The following is a 12,173-nucleotide window of genomic DNA, read 5'->3' as shown; positions in this document are numbered from 1 at the left end:
TTGGTGGTGGCAGCATCATGCTGTGGGGATGTTTTTCAGTGGCAGGAACTGGGAGACTAGTCAGGATAAAAGGAAAGATGACTGCAGCAATGTACAGAGACATCCTGGATGAAAACCTGCTCCAGAGCACTCTTGACCTCAGACTGGGGCGACGGTTCATCTTTCAGCAGGACAACGACCCTAAGCACACAGCCAAGATATCAAAGGAGCGGCTTCGGGACAACTCTGTGAATGTCCTTGAGGGGCCCAACCAGAGCCCAGACTTGAATCTGATCGAACATCACTGGAGAGATCGTAAAATGGTTGTGCACCGACGCTTCCCATCCAACCTGATGGAGCTTGAGAGGTGCTGCAAAGAGGAATGGGCGAAACTGGCCAAGGATAGGTGTGCCAAGCTTGTGGTATCATATTCAAAAAGACTTAAGGCTGTAATTGCTGCCAAAGGTGCATCGACAAAGTATTGTGCAACGGCTGTGAATACTTATGTACGTGTGATTTCTCAATTTTTTTATTTTTAATAAATTTGCAAAAACCTCAAGTAAACTTTTTCACATTGTCATTATGGGGTGTTGTGTGTAGAATTCTGAGAAAAAAAATGAATTTAATCCATTTTGGAATAAGGCTGTAACATAACAAAATGTGGAAAAGTGATGCGCTGTGAATACTTTCCAGATGCACTGTACAGTGGAACCTCGGGTCACGACTGTAATTCGTTCCAAAACTCTGGTTGCCACCCAATTTGGTTGTGACCCGAAGTAATTTCCCCCATAGGATTTATGTAAATACAATTAATCCGTTCCAGACCGTATGAGCTGTATGTAAATTATATATATATATATATATATATATATATATATATATATATATATATATATATATATATATATATATATATATATATATAACCACAAAAATAGTTAAATTATACCATAGAATGCACAGTGTAATAGTAAACTAAATGTAAAAACATTGAATAACACTGAGAAAATCTTGAACAGAGAAAACTAACCTTGCAGTCTCTTTAAAAACGAATCCGGTGCATTCTTTAACTGCCTTCTCGCGCATGCTCGCTGCACAGGGAGAGACTGAACACGTGTGGAAATCATCGGCGCGTACGAACTGGAAGGGAAACTGGCTTATTCGTCACCCGAGTGTGTGGTCATGAACAGATGCAAAAGTTTGGCGAACATTTTGGTCGTAACCCGATTTGTACGTAGTCCGAGACGTTTGTGGCCTGAGGTTTCACTGTACGCAAGGACAGGCTGTAATTTCTACAATGCAAATTTAAAGACTTAGGTGCAAAGCTGAAGAACATAACTAGCAAGGTGGTCTTATCTATCTTCACCCTATTGGAGCTATTATTAGGAAATTTAACATTTCTTTTCATCGCTATGCGGATGATACACAGGTTTATATTCCCATCTGCAACTCTGCAATAATTCAAATGCACATCTGTCTTTTTGAACTAAGATCCTGGATGGCTAATCATTTTCTTGATATGAATCAAAATAAAACGGAGGTGCTTATAGTGGGTCCAACAGCTAAAGCCCAAATTGGTCTTGGACTTCTCAGCTCTTTCTCTGTCTTTTGCAAACCTCAAGTCCGCAATCTTGGTGTTATTTTTGACAGTAACCTCTCTTTTGAAAGACAGATTAATTCTGTAGTCAAGAGTTGCTTTCTCAAGCTTCATCTTTTAGGTAAGATCAAGCCTTTTTTATCTTCTAGGGATCTTGAGAAAGCTACTCATGCTTTTATCTTTTCTCGCCTTGATTACTGATTATTAGCAAATCCCTGATACGCAGGTTACAGTTGTTCCAGAATGCTGCCGCTCACTTTCTGATTGGGGAAAGAAAATCCGATTCTGTTTCTCCAATATTAGCTTCTTTACACTGGCTGCCTGTTAGTTTTCAAATTGATTTTAAAATCTTGTTGCTAGTTTTTCAATCATTAAATGGGCTTGCTTCTAACTGTTTATCTGAATTGTGTGCTTAACATCAGCCATCTAGAGTGCTTAGATCTTCTGGTCAGTTGTCTCTTGTCCCTCGTTCCAAGTGAAAAACTAAGGGGGCCAGGGCTTTTGCAGCTGCTCCTCCTCGCTTGTGGAACTCTTTACCTCATTACATAAAGGAGCCTTCTACAATTGAACTGTTCAAAACAAGATTAAAGACTCATTTCTATTCACTTGCTTTCCGTGACCTTCAGTAATACTGATGGTATCCTCTTTGTGATTATGTAATCTTACTTCTATTTATTATTTATTTTATTTTCTATTTATGTTTTTGTGTTAATTGTATGTTTTTTAGTTAAAGAATGCGCCCTTTAGTTAGTCAAGATAATCAGGTAAGCCAAAATTTACCATCTTATTATTGGAGGAGTAGAGTGCTGAGAGACAGCCTGGGGAAGACATGAACATGGCTACCAATAAGCCAAACCAACTCTCTATTAATCTTTCAGATAGATATCTCTTATTTCAGATCATTATATATAAAACTGACATTTTTCTGGAGGGATATGCAAGTAAATATCTGTATTGTTCTTTAATTTGTTAATATATTTTTCATTTCACCTACTTTTGCATGTGGCATTTTTCTGTGTTGGTGGTTTTTTTTTTTCTTTCTTTTTAATTAGTTTTCTATTTTCCAAGTGATTTTTGTTGCTGCTGTGGCTCTAGTAGCACATAATTGTTTCACTTCCTGTTTAATTTATTCTGAAGGTACATTATAGCTTCATGTAAAAGAACGAACAGTAGTGTAAAAGCTTATACAGGGGGTCCTCAGGTTACAACGTCTCGACATACAACGTTTCAAGTTTACAATGCTCACTCCCATAAAAACTTAAAAAAATTGAAACGTGAGAAGGAAGGTAAGGATTTTTTTTACACTCATTTTTTCTGTTCCTACAGTACAGTGTACAGTACAGTATATTTATGTCCTTTTCCTTTTTCTGTGGCTTAGTTGTGGTTTTATGTTCTAGATTATGATTTTGCAAATGTGTTAGGATAGGTAAGTGACTTAGCATAGGGTGTGTTTCGACTTACAACAAAATTTGGGTTACATCACTGTTGTAGGAACGGAACTGTGTCGATAACCCGAGGACCCCATGTACACTTCTTAACCTAGCACAATGTTCAAAAGCAAGGAACACATTAAAAATTAATTACTTTAATGCTTGAGGTATCAAAAACAAAACAAGTAAGTTAGAGTAATATTACTTATGATATTTTAGCAATAAGATAAACCTGACTAAATAAAAGATGGGGATGAGCAACATAGAAAGATACACATCTTTTAGGAATGATAAGCAAAAGCAAAACAGAGATACTATTGATGCGAAACCGAATTAGAATGCATGCTGGATGATGAGTCACAAGTGCCTGGATTTGACTAGAAAGCATATGGGGTACAGGCATGATAATACGAGCGAGTTATAGAGACCCCAATGCAGACAAGTTTCATTGTGTATCTTTTTTTACAAAATCAAAAAAGCAAATTTACAGGGGAATATTATAGTCATGAGGGATTACCTAATACATAAATATTCTAGTACAACAGCACAACCTTTTAAGACTTAATTTGTGTCTTTTTTTAAAACACCAACAAGAGGGAAAACCTGTTTGGATGTCATATTTTGTAATAATTAGGATTGAATTTGAGAGGTAAAAGTAATAGAACCATTAGGATCTATTGGCCATAATATAATATTTCACAGTGTTAAGTTTAACTTTAGTAGGGCAAAATTTTCAGCAGATGCAGCAATGTCTAAAAGTGATAAACATTTAAATGTTGACAAAGTAAAGCCGAGAAATGCAATATGCATATGTGCACCTTACATTTTATTTAAATCATAAAACCGACGAGAAACCGTCAAGCTATATGTCCATTACTTATAACGAGCAAAAACCAGCCAGTTCCAATTAAACTAATAACATTCAACCAAACTAATGTTGATCTTCACTAATGGATTTGAGAGGCAGACAGTCTGCTCCTGAACATGCTACACCTTCTGATTAAGTGTTAGTTTTATATTTTACTTACAAACATATTTCCTACTCTTAAGACACATTCTGCCTTTTTGGCACCCTACTTCACACCAGAGCTTTGGTCTATGAAAGCTGTTGTTAATCATTTAGATCAAATAAGCAAGAAAACTGGGCTTGCTGATATACTTCTTGGCGGCTATAAGGAAGTACTTACAAAGACTAAAAATCTGTGGACTCTCAGTAAAACCACAGAGTACTTTTTATAATTAACAAGCTATTGCATTCTTCTAACATTTTTCTACATAATGCATCTGCCAATTTACATACTGAATTCCTGAAAAAGAATCCAGTCTATATATCAATACCTGCTGTAATCAGTTTTTGGTTTTTTTTCACAGAATGCACCATTCTCTTCTCCATCTCCTTTAGTTAAAGTATTTTTCAGTTTTTTTTTGTGCTTAGGTAAAAACTGATTTATTAACTGTGCATGTTTTAAAAGTAAGAGCTATTACTAATCAGCTTGACTACATGCATTTGGTTAAATTTTGTTACTCTTCCTTTCAGCTCTCTTGATATCATCAATGTATCATTTCACTCTGGCATTGTTTCATCTGAACTTAAAGTTACATTGGTTGTTTCTGTTCTCAAGAAGACTTGAATCAATTTGTGTGATTTTTAAAAATTACAGGCTAATTTCCAGTATCCCATTTTTTGCCAAGCATTTTTCTTGAGTTTACGGATCTCAGCCAAATAAAATCTCAGATGGAATATTAATGAGCTGCTTGAATACCTCTAGTTAGGATTTTGTGTATCTGTTTTGATGGTATTAATATTTACTTATTTTTTTCACAGCATTGAAACTGCGTTGAATAAGATTTTAAACAAAGTCAGAGTAGCTGCTGTCTCTGGTCATTTAAATATACTTACTTTTCTTGGTCTAACAACTGTCTTTAATACAGTTAATCATAATATACAGTATTTTTAAATACATGTGGAGGCATTTTGTAGAATTACTGGAATGTCTCTTGACTGGTTTAAGTCCTACTGTTTCTATCGGACATGTATCAGCCTGTCTCAATTGATACTCTTAGATCCATCTTTTGCTCAGGGCATTATATAGGGTTCCGTGTTAGGTCCCCTATTGTTTAATATTCATATGTTTCCTCTTACTCAGATTATTTACTGTCCTGGATTACATTTCCATTGGGGTTGATACTCAAATTTTGAACAAATACATATTTTTCCCTATAGGTTACCCCTAGGAATCTGATTTGTTCTCTAAATGAAATAAACGCCTAGATGGAGTGTAATTTTTAATGTTAAATGGGTAAAAAACTGAGAGGCTTTTCATTGCAACTCAACCCATCCTGAGGTACACTGAAAGTTTTACTCTATCTGTTCCAGGTTTTATCTCCTACTACAAAATAGAATAATTATGGTGTTATCCTAGATTACAGTGTTTCTTGTGTGAATCCCATAATACGAGCATTACTAAGGCAGTTTTTTTCATGTAAATGTAAAAAAAAAAAAAATCTCTCTCTCTCTATATCTATATATATATATATATATATATATATATATATATATATATATATATATATATATATATATATATATATATATATAATTCACTAAGTCGCCCGACTATGGGATACGCACGACAGAGCCCCGCCCGCCAACTCTAACCCTCCTCCCGCATCATGGGATACGCACGACAGATCCCCGCCAGCCATCTCTAATCCTCCTTCCGCGTCCACAACCCTTCGCTAAATCATACAAACACATGCATGAAATCGCTCAGTCCAGTCCAACAGCATTTGTACGAATGCTTTTCAAGGAAAACCCTAGGCAGGATTTACAACGATACAAGGCCCCGACATGTCACACCAACGTTTCAGCGATTTTCGTTGGAGAAGATGGCAAACCGCCTGCGGAAAGGGACATATGCATCTGTCCCATAGGAAACTCCTGTAAACAGATTTCCACGCTCAATATGAATTGCAATCCTATGGTTTACCCACTTTTATTCCATTACGGAGACATTGGCTGGCACAAAGATTTACAACATGTTCCCGATAAAAGAACCGCCAAGCAAAGAAGGCTTACTCAATGCCAATTTTACGCGCACAGATTAGAAATGAGGAATACATTTAGTATTTTGCACTCCAGTGGCAAACTATTCCAACAGTACGTGGTAGATGCGTATGTTAAAACAAAGGGCGCGTGTCTCAACTATCTCAGATTAGATCAACAAGATTTGCGCGTGGAACAATACAAAGGACAGTCAGACACACTGCAAGCAAACGCTGAAAATAACAACGCACGTGTAGACAAAATGATCATATTACCGTCCACATTTCCAGGAAGTCCAAGATACATGCAACAAAACTTTCAGGATGCCATGGCCATAGTACGTAAACTCGGACAGCCTCATTTATTTATCACTTTCACATGTAATTCTGCTTGGCCGGAATTGCTACATGCACTGTTGGATACCCAAAGACCGGAGCACAGACCTGATATTGTAGTACAAGTCTTTTAGATTAAGCTGCAGGAATTACTTACAGACATTCTACATCAACATTTTTTTGAGATTGTTATTGATTATATTTACGCATACATGTCATTGTATTTCTATGTATTTATTTATGAATATGTATGAATTTATTTTGATAATATTACTGTATTATATGGCATGTTTAATTTTATTCGACTGTACAGCTTCACTGGTACCTCAAAAGGCGGTTTCAACAATATGTATTAAAAATATTATCAATAGGCTTCTCTAACAAGTAAGAACACTGTGTTTCACGCTATTACTTTAACTAATTCATGAATCTGATTTTAGGGTTTTGGACTGTTTAAGAATGTTTTTAATAGAAAAACCATCAAACTGGCTTTTGTTAAACAGTTAATTAATAGCCAGATATTGATGATCTCTGTTTATGTTAAGTAGTTTAAAACTACTTTGCTTACCTGTCAGTTTAAACAAATCTGTATCTTTACGTGTATTTCTTATGAACTTACTTTTAAAAAGTTTTATTTCCATTTTACCTGAGAAGTTGTCACAGCAACCCAATGAATACCACAATACCAAAATAAGCTGAATTAAAATTGGGGGAAAAAAACAAATTATATATGTGTGTGTACTTGAATACAAGGTGAAAAAACTCACAGTTCAAAATACCCCAACTTATTTTTATCCTGTTTCATTTTTTAAATTTTTCTAATTTTAATTACTAGTGTCTTCCTTTATGAATTGCTTCCTTAAATAGGCAGAATTTCATTGTGCAGCTGTCTGCTATTGCAATGTGGCATTTTCTTTTTTTTCTTTGTTTGTTTGTTTTTTTTAGGGGTGATAAAAATGTCTTGTTCCTTTTGACTTATCCTTGTGAACCTAAATTGGACTGAGAAAATGGATGGATGGTTGATGGAGTTTTGATTCATAATAGTGCACAAAACTGTATTTTGCACAACATGTAACACATTCAATAGCAAAAGTACTGTATAAGCAAAACATTATTATGACATAAAAGAAAATATCAACACTTCCTCCATTGTCTTAAGACTTCATTTACAGACTTTGGCATTAGGAATAAAACTACACTGATCAACTGACACTGGTACCATTTAAAAGTAAAATAAATTTTAGAAACGTATTCATCCATCCATTTCCTGAAACTGTCTAATCTAATTCACGTTCCTTGACAACGATGGCCTGTTTAGCAAAATTAAGGCCAACACAGGAACCAGTTCAGGATTGGACACCAGTCAAATCACAGAAAAGACACAACTAAATGTTTTAAAAACAAAACATAATACATAAGGCTAAATAATACATAATCCTCTTTACATCCAAGCACTTAACAAAAATTAACTCATATAATTTTGAATAAACTGTACATTTAGAAAAAGAAATCAAACTTTCTAATCAAAGTACAATTCACAGCATAACATATTCTTTACATATACACAGTTATTCTGAAATGCCAGTTACTACTACACAGTCTGGAGAATCTCGACTTACACGGGTCAAAAACGGCATCTTTCTCTCTGGCTCACCCCGTACACTTTATAACTTATCTTCTTGGTTCATAGGATGCATTTAAGTTTGTTAACCTGCCATTTGTATCTGTGATTACAATATACGGTGTAGCAGCTTGCTCTTATCACAGTAGTGTTTCCAAAATAATCATGCCATTTATGTAGAATACAATTTCTGTTCGCACAACCTGAAATGTAATTCCTTCATCCATTTCTGGTATTCCCATATGTAATTGCCATATTGCTTTCTGTTTCTCAAGGCAGCACAAGGCAGAATTGAAATGATCACTTAAATGTCCACTTAAATACTGCAAGTTGGACTTATACGCTAAAAGAAAGTATAGACGGATGAATAGAAATAGGCACCTGGTGTTCTTTAAAGTAAATCATTTTATGCTGTCGTTTACAAGGATACTTTCCAGAGGGCCATGGTTTAAATCGCCCAGATATGAACACCGTCTCTGACCACCCAGATCATATCAGCCATTTTAGTGAAACGTGCATTTCAATACAAGTTTGAATTGGAAAAGACAGCGGTGAGCATAACCCCCTACAGCTCTCGATTTTGCGATCAAACTGTTCGCTAATCTTAAACCATTTCGTCCCCAGGAGTTAGAAACAGAATACTGCCACCTCAGTCGTAAACCCTGCAAATACCTGTTAGCACCGTCACGACGTACGCCAGCTTGATCAAGCCAGCAAGCAGGCTGCTTCAGTAAATAAACCCTTCCGCAATCAAAGGCTCTCACCTCCCAGAAGAGTGATGCGGCCTGACGTCAAAGGGGAAAACCCAGTGACGCAACATGCCTTGTTTGGAAAACTTATTCCGTGCATACTGTAGGACGAAGAAGTATCATCGAAACCTAAATCACTCATGGGCCAGGTCGGCTTGAGCGACACGTGCAGTCTCCGCCCCCAGTGAAACGGATTCATTTTTTTGGGCGGTGTTAAAAGAAATCTTCGTTTCAAAACGCGTATGTAACCTTACGTAATCCTAACCATAGACATATATAGATAGACGCCGCATTCACTGTGTTGCCCTGTCGACACGATACGTCAGCGCATCCGCCATATTGCGAGTGGCAAAAGTGCCATTTAAACTAATACAGGTAGACGTGGAAACCGGGTTTTGTGATGAAAAAACAATAAGGTTTAAAACAGTATCGTTTACATACAACAGATTTTGGCGAATCGTTTAAGTACAATTACTTATATCCATTTATATACACTAATAATTGCAATTAAATAATAATAATAATTATTATTATTATTAAATAATTCCTCCCATATAAGTAACAGTTCTCGGACTGCCTTCTTCCATCTCCAAAACATTTCCAGACTTCATCCTGTTTTTATGCAACACAGTACTGAAGTATTGGTTAATGCCTGAGTCACCTCATGTACAGATTACTATAATGCTATTCTATCTGGCATCCCACAAAAACGTATCCATCGCTTACTACTTCTTCAAAATTCTGCTGCCAGGATAATAATCTGTTCTAAATCCACTGAACATATTACACATATTCTCTCTCAGCTTCACTGGCTCCCTGTTCACTACTGAATACAATACAAAATACCACTCTTAACATTTGAAGCTCTCCACAACCTCTCTGATCTCCTACAGACTCTCACTCACTCAGATCCTGTAATTTGAGAGTATTCAGTCTGGCAATATGGTGCAGCCTCAGTTTGTGGAAGACAGACACAACTAAAGACATGAATATAAAATGATAGTTGTCAATTTCAAACTGTGTTTCCTCAATGTGCTCCTTGAGAAAAAACACATTATCTGAACCAATCTCAGCCAGAATAAACTGATTGATTAAAGATACACTGACAGCGTGCCCTAATGTCGACTGTCAGATAACATGCTCATCTACTTTGACCACCTTGACTGTACCCTCAGAAGGAATCATCAAACTTCCTTTGTTTTTAATGTGAGCAAGTGGTAGCTTTGATCATATGATGCCAGTACAGTATCTGTTACCAAACTAGCACGACACACATCACAGGACAGCTTTCTCAAAATTCCATCTAAAGGCTACCTCCCACTGCTTCCTGAGGTGGATTTCTTTGGGAAACCTTCAAAGTTTGATAAACGTTAACAGCTAACAACAATCTACTTAGTTAGTGACTAAATACATTTAGCCAAAACATTGTTTGGAGGCTCACTTGAGCACATAAATGCATAGCTTTGCTAGTTTAGCCTGGCGTAGCTAAAGTTAAGATTATAAAATGGGATTTTATAATAGCCAAACATAATCAAAACAATTGTTCAGCCTTACCTATGAAATGTAATCCCCCGGGATCTAGATTGGAGCGTACAGCAATTTGCACAATCCCAAAAGCAGCACATGTGTGAGGCATCTTTATCCATTACTTCACTCCACAGCAGTGCCACTCTCAATATAGTGGCGACGTTGATGTACAATGCTGCTGGTCATGCACCATCTATTAATTCTATGTCTATGATTCAGATGATGTGTTTTTTCTCAAGGATCACATTGAGGAAACAAAGTTTGAAATTGACAACCATCATTTTATGCTCATGTCTTTAGTTGTGTCTGTCTTCCACAAACTAAGGCTGCACCATATTGCCAGACTGAATACTCTCAAATTACAGAGTGGCAACACACAGAAAAAGCTATGTAAGACAGTTCCGTTTCAAGGATTTTAGATCCTGCCCTGCATATATTTAAGTAACCACATTGTGTGTGTGTGTGTGTGTACGCATGTGTGTCAGAGATAAAGATTGAGAGAGAAATGAGTTAAATATTTTCAGAAATTTGTATACAATAAAATTGTTTATTTTTACCATTGAGTGTATCATTTCACTGTTAAAAGAAAGACAAACAAAGATAACTGGCAGTAACAGTGCAAAATTGGTATGCCAGTTTGAAAAGATAAGTTTTAAAGGTAGTTTTAAAATGTGTTATTGGATCGAGCTGTATATGAAAGGGAAGAGAAATCCAGAGTTGAGAAGCACTATGAGAGATGCTCGAGCTCCCATAGAACAGAGTTTGATGTGTGGTACAGAGAGATGCTCAGGCATCCATAGAGCAGAGTTTGATGTGTGGTACAGAAAGTAGAGCTGCAGATGAGGATCTGTTTGAGCGAGATGGAGTGTAAGTCTGTAGGAGATCAGTGAGGTAGGGAGGAGCAAGACTGTTTAGAGATTTAAATGTTAAGAGCAGTATTTTGTATTGGAGACTAGGGCATTAACCAATATTTCAGTACTGTGTTGCGTAAGAACCTGACTAAGTCTAGAAATGTTTCGGAGATGGAAGAAGGCAGTCCGGGAAATGTTACTTATATGGGAGGAATTATTTAATAATAATAATAATGATTATTATTATTATTTAATAATTGCCATTATTAGTGTATAAATGGATATAAATAATTGCATTTAAATGATTCACCAAAATCTGTTGTATGTAAACGATACTGTTTTAAACGTTGTTTTTTCATCAGAAAACCCGGTTTCTGCATCTACCTGTATTAGGTTAAATGGCACTTTTGCCACTCACAATATGGTGGACGCACTGACATATCGTGTTGACTGGGCAACACAGTAAATGCGGCATCTATCTATATGTGTCTATGATCCTAACTATTTGGAAGGCAGCCAGTATCTGGTATGGAACGTGGGTTGGGTCAGAAATGTCTTGGTGTTTACCCAATGGCAACTTTTAGTAACAGTTATTTTTGACATGAAACAAAACGTGTACAGGCCTAGTATCCAGAAGACAGCAGTGACTGCAACTGAAACGTAATTAACGTACACACTTGTTTTAACATTCAGAATGCATATTTTTAATTAACTGTTAAACATCTGCAAACAGTATCATTTTCCTCATCCTTTACATAACTAGGTGCCAAATAACAATCAAATGCAAATAACAAGAGAATCAAACAATAGATACCTTGACCTCAAGTGCACCTGTCTATGTTGGTCATATATAAACACATATGCAAATAAGAAAGAGGGGGGAAAGTGAAGGACAGAGAAGTACTAGTTTTTTCCTAGTCACAAAACGTTTTGATGTTCTCAGAAAATAAATAAAACATATTACAGACAACTGATCTGATAGGATGCAAGAACTAGCAAACCATATGATTAAACAGCACATTTAATAATTGATTATTG

At 36.2% G+C, this 12,173-nt stretch overlaps 1 protein-coding gene across 1 annotated transcript in view; it reads right to left on the bottom strand.

Moving 5' to 3' along the window:
• The window catches only part of rnf19b (ring finger protein 19B), a 43,708-nt gene extending 34,944 nt beyond the window's left edge, over window positions 1-8,764 (bottom strand). The window contains exon 1 of the mRNA XM_039739401.1: window positions 8,681-8,764. The gene's annotated coding sequence lies outside the window, so the exon portion shown is untranslated. The remainder of the gene's footprint in view (window positions 1-8,680) is intronic.
• Between the last annotated feature and the right edge of the window lie 3,409 nt (window positions 8,765-12,173).

The sequence above is a fragment of the Polypterus senegalus genome, chromosome 17 (assembly GCF_016835505.1).
Source record: "Polypterus senegalus isolate Bchr_013 chromosome 17, ASM1683550v1, whole genome shotgun sequence".
Classification (NCBI taxonomy): Eukaryota; Metazoa; Chordata; class Cladistia; order Polypteriformes; family Polypteridae; genus Polypterus; species Polypterus senegalus.
This window is presented reverse-complemented; position numbering and strand designations above follow the sequence as displayed.